Consider the following 5713-nt stretch of genomic DNA (forward strand, 5'->3'; position numbering starts at 1 on the left):
GCAAGGAAGAAGTCAAACTCTCACTCTTTGCAGATGATATGATACTTTATGTGGAAAACCCAAAAGACTCCACCCCAAAACTGCTAGAACTCATACAGGAATTCAGTAAAGTGGCAGGATATAAAATCAATGCACAGAAGTCAGCGGCATTCCTATACACCCACAACAAGACAGAAGAAAGAGAAATTAAGGAGTTGATCCCATTTACAATTGCACCCAAAACGATAAGATACCTAGGAATAAATCTAACCAAAGAGGCAAAGGATCTGTACTCAGAAAACTATAAAATACTCATGAAAGAAATTGAGGAAGACACAGGGAAATGGAAAAACGTTCCATGCTCATGGATTGGAAGAACAAATATTGTGAAGATGTCAATGCTACCTAGAGCAATCTACACATTCAATGCAATCCCCATCAAAATACCATCCACTTTTTTCAAAGAAATGGAAGAAATAATCTAAAATTTCTATGGAACCAGAAAAGACCCCGAATAGCCAGAGGAATGTTGAAAAAGAAAAGAAAAGCTGGCGGCATCACAATTCCGGACTTCAAGCTCTATTACAAAGCTCTCATCATCAAGACAGTATGGTACTGGCACAAAAACAGACGCATAGATCAATGGAACAGAATAGAGAGCCCAGAAATGGACCCTGAACTCTATGGTCAACTAATCTTTGACAAAGCAGGAAAGAATGTCCAATGGAAAAAGACAGTCTCTTCAACAAATGGTGTTGGGAAAATTGGACAGCCACATTCAGAAGAATGAAACTGGACCATTTCCTTACACCACACACAAGAATAGACTCCAAATGGTTGAAAGACCTCAATGTGAGACAGGAGTCCATCAAAATCCTAAAGGAGAACACTGACAGCAACCTCTTCGACCTCAGCCACAGCAACTTCTTCCTAGAAACATCGCCAAAGGCAAGGGAAGCAAGGGCAAAAATGAACTATTGGGACTTCATCAAGATAAAAAGCTTTTGCAAAGCAAAGGAAACAATCCACAAAACCAAAAGACAACCGACAGAATGGGAGAAGATATTTGCAAATGACATATCAGATAAAGGGCTAGTATCCAAAATCTATAAGGAACTCATCAAACTCAACACCCAAAGAACAAAGAATCCAATCAAGAAATGGGCAAAAGACATGAACAGACATTTTTCCAAAGAAGACATCCAAATGGCCAACAGACACATGAAAAAGTGCTCAATATCGCTCGGCATCAGGGAAATCCAAATCAAAACCTCAATGAGATACCACCTCACACCAGTCAGAATGGCTAAAATTAATAAGTCAGGAAATGACAGATGTTGGCGGGGATGCGGAGAAAGGGGAACCCTCCTACACTGTTGGTGGGAATGCAAGCTGGTGCAGCCACTCTGGAAAACAGTATGGAGGTTCCTCAAAAAGTTGAAAATAGAGCTACCATATGATCCAGCAATTGCACTACTGGGTATTTACCCCAAAGATACAAAAGTAGGGATCCGAAAGGGTACGTGCACCCTGATGTTTATAGCAGTAATGTCCACAATAGCCAAACTGTGGAAAGAGCCAAGATGTCCATCAACAGATGAATGGATAAAGAAGGTGTGGTATATATATACAATGGAATATTATGCAGCCATCAAAAGGAATGAGATCTTGCCATTTGCAACGATGTGGATGGAACTGGAGGGTATTTTGCTGAGCGAAATAAGTCAAACAGAGAAAGACATGTATCATATGACCTCACTGATATGAGGAATTCTTAATCTCAGGAAACAAACTGAGGGTTGCTGGAGTGGGGGGTGGGGTGGGAGGGATGGGGTGACTGGGTGATAGACACTGGGGAGGGTATGTGCTCTGGTAAGCGCTGTGAATTGTGCAAGACTGTTGAATCACAGATCTGTACCTCTGAAACAAATAATGTAATATATGTTAAGAAAAAAAAAAAAGAAGGTAGCAGGAGGGGAAGAATGAAGGGAGGGAAATCGGAGGGGTAGACGAACCATGAGAGAGGATGGACTATGAAAAATAAACTGAGGGTTCTAGAGGGGAGGGGGGTGGGAGGATGGGTTAGCCTGGTGATGGGTATTGAGGAGGGCACGTTCTGCATGGAGCACTGGGTGTTATGCACAAAAAATGAATCATGGAACACTACATCTAAAACTAATGATGTAATGTATGGGGATTAACATAACAATAAAAACATTAAAAAAAAAATCTTACTTAACAGTGAAATACTGATTGCTATGACCCCCACAGACTGATAAGGTAAGAGTGTCCATTCCCATCTACTCCACTCTTATTTGTGCTGGAGGACAGTGTAATAAGGGAATGAACAACAACAACAACAGCAAAGAGTACTGATAGAAAAGGAAGATATAAAACTTCTTTATATACAGACAACCGTATTGTCTAGAAAAGCATAAGGAATCTACAAACCAACTATTAGCGTAAGTTTAGCAAAGTCACAGGTAACAAAAATCAATTTATTATCATATATCACAAAAAAATTGAAGTTAAATAATACTATTTACAATGACATCAAAAATTAAATGCTTAGATATAGATTTAACAAAATTTATGTAAGATGTATACATAGAAAACTACAAAACATTCCTGACAAGAACTAAAGAAGTCCTAATTAAATAGAGGGATATAACACATTAACAGAAACAGAGCACTCAATATTACTAAGATGCCAAATCTCCCCACATTGAAACTCCATTGTTCAACACAATCACAATTAGGAAATATGACAAGTTGATTTAATATTTTTATGGAAATTCACTGAACTTAGAATAGGCAGAAGACAAAGAGAGAGAGAGAAAATTTGGAGAACTTCCAGTACCTGCTATCAAAACTTACTAGAAATAAGTCAGTCAAAGAAAGACAAATATTATATGATTTCACTCATATGTGGAATTTAAGAAACAAAACAAAGGAGCAAGGGGAACAGAGAGAGAAATAAGCAAACCAAGAAACAGACTCTTAACTGTAAAGAACAAACTGATGGTTATCAGAGAGGAGGTGGATGGGGGGATGGGTGAAATAGGTGATGGGGATTAAGGAGTGCACTTGTCATGATGAGCACCGGGTGATGTATGCAATTTTGAATCACTATATTGTACACCTGAAACTAATATAACACTGTAGGTTAACTAACTGGAATTTAAATGAAAACTTAAAAAACATTTACTAGAATGCTACAATTACCAAGACAGTATGGTACTAATGTAAAGAGAAACAAATAGATTAATGGAGTAATAATATAAAGTCCAAAAATAGACCCACACTGATATAATTATTTGATTTTTGACATAGGCATTAAAACACTTCAAAAATGAAAGAAAAATCTTTCAATAAATAATGCTAAAACAATTGGATATCAGTATAAAAAAGGAAAGAAAGAATCTTGAACATTACCTGACATCATATGTGAAAATTAAATACAGAATTATCATAAACCTAAATGTAAGAGCTGAAGCTTTATAGAAACAGGAGAACATCTTTGTGACCTTGAGTTAGGCAAAGATTTCTAAAGACACAAAGAGCTTGAACTATATAAGAAATATTCTTAAAATGGACTTCAATAGAACTAAAAACTTTTGTACTCCAGAAGATAATTATAAAAAAATGAAAATGCCAAGGATGGACTTGGAAAAAATATTTTCAAAATATACAACAGATTATGAACTGTATCTAGAACACATAAAAAACACTGTTAAAAAATTATTCTGCCACTTGTTAAAACAGGAAGACTTTGTTCAGAACTATTGCAAATGGTGTTGGGACTATCACAACTGAGAGAGATCTGGCCCAAATATAAATACAGCAGAGATAGCTGGGGACTTACAGATATCAAGCAGGTGAAGGGGTTGGTGGATGGAAAATCACTTATGAAGGGATATCAAGGGTAGGGTTATTCTTGCTACACTGTCTGTTTAAGACCATCTTGTCTGTACAAGATTCTTGCTGAAGGCAGGTCAAGAGCTTAGACATCAAGAATGGAGGATGAAGAATTTGACTAGATAATCAAGGGTGATCAGATATCAAAGATAGAGGATTCTCTATCAACTAATTTAGCAACATTCTTGCCACAACTGGACTGTGAAGACTAAAGACAGGGACCAAGGATGGGGCCTAATCAAAAAAAGAGCCAGGAGTGCCATGGTAGAGACGTGAGGCAGAAGGAAATGTCAGGGCAGGCCCGGATCCCCAGGGCTCTCCAAACCCTTCCCCCTCCCCGGGGTCCCTGCCATGCCACCCTGGCCAGTAAGCGCCCTGAGTCAGGCCAGAGCCCCCTTCATCCCCCTCCCCACCCCTGTACCCCAGCCTTACAAAGCTGCTGAGCTGTCCTGAGCTCCCCCTGGGCCCAGTGTGGAGCAGGGGTCAGTGCTTCTCTTGGGTCTCGGGACAGGTGAGAACCCTGATGAAGGCCAGGGCCCTGATGTTGGCAGCCTGGGCAAGTGCAAGAGATTGTTGGCACCCTCCGCAGGGGTGGAGGAGAACGCTTACAGGTCATTTCTGATTTTGACTTGACCTTGAGCAGGTTTGCACATAATGGATGGACTTGTAAGTAGCGATGGACTTCTTAAAACATTCTAGATAGCAGCAAGATCATCAGTGAGCAGTACTGGAATGAGCTTAAGGGGCTCCTTCACTACCATTACCCAGTTGAGACTGACCCACACTGGACCATCATAGAGAAATTACTTCATATGATGGATTGGTGGACCAAAGCACATGTCTCCCATGCCAGCAGAAGATTCAGAAGTTTCAGATAGCCCAGGTGGTTAGAGAATCCAATGCAATGCTTAGGGAGGGATACAAGACGTTCTTCAATATCCTCTATCAACATAACCTTCCCCTTTTCATCTTTTCCACAGGCATTGTTGATATCCTAGAGGAGATTATCCGACAGATGAAAGTGTTCCACCCCATCATCCACACTGTGTCCATAATTACATGGACTTTGAGAAAGACAGTTTCCTACAGGGATTCAAGAGCCAGCTCATATGCACAGACAACAAGAACAGCTCTGTTTGTGAGAACTCTGGGTACTTCCAGCAGCTTCAGGGCAAAACCACATCTTCCTGCTGGGAGACTCCACGGGGGACCTCACTATGGCTGATGCAATTCCTGGTGTGGAAAGCATTCTCAAGATTGGTTTCTTGAGTGAAAGGTGGAAGAGCGGCCGAAGCACAACACAGACTCTTATGACATTGTGCTAGAGAAGGACCAGACGCTGGATGTGGTCAACAGGCTTCTACAGCACATCCAGCACCATGGGTACTGGATAGAGACAGAGGGCTCCTGCATGTGCAGGTGTGGGGCCAGGCGCTGCAGGCCATGGAGAAAAAGGAGCCTCACCTAGAGGCTGCCCTGCTGGGAGCACTGCTCCTCCCTGGGTGTACAGAGAAGAGTCCAGGGTGGTGCAGCTGCTGAGTCCATGTCCCTCTCTCCTTTCCCAGCACCTTCTGTGGTATTCTTCAGAGGCATGCAGGAGGCCCTGCCAGGTGGAAGGGCCAATTAGAGGAACACAAGACCTATAGGGTGTTAGTATTCTAGGGACCAATTGGTTCAAGGATTCTTTTCTCCCCAAAATTTTGAACATGGGAAGCTGTTCTTCAGACAAATCTAATGGGTGAAACAGATCAAAATTTTTAAAAAAGGAAAAACAAAACAAAAAATAAAAGGAGGGCCTGAAGAATCTATCTGAAGT

General features: G+C 40.9%; 1 pseudogene; it reads left to right on the forward strand.

The window, feature by feature from the left end:
• Nucleotides 1–4124: 4124 nt before the first annotated feature.
• Nucleotides 4125–5365, forward strand: LOC116626382 (annotated as a pseudogene).
• Nucleotides 5366–5713: the final 348 nt, after the last annotated feature.

This window comes from Phoca vitulina, unplaced genomic scaffold (assembly GCF_004348235.1).
Source record: "Phoca vitulina isolate PV1807 unplaced genomic scaffold, GSC_HSeal_1.0 scaffold86, whole genome shotgun sequence".
NCBI lineage: Eukaryota > Metazoa > Chordata > Mammalia > Carnivora > Phocidae > Phoca > Phoca vitulina.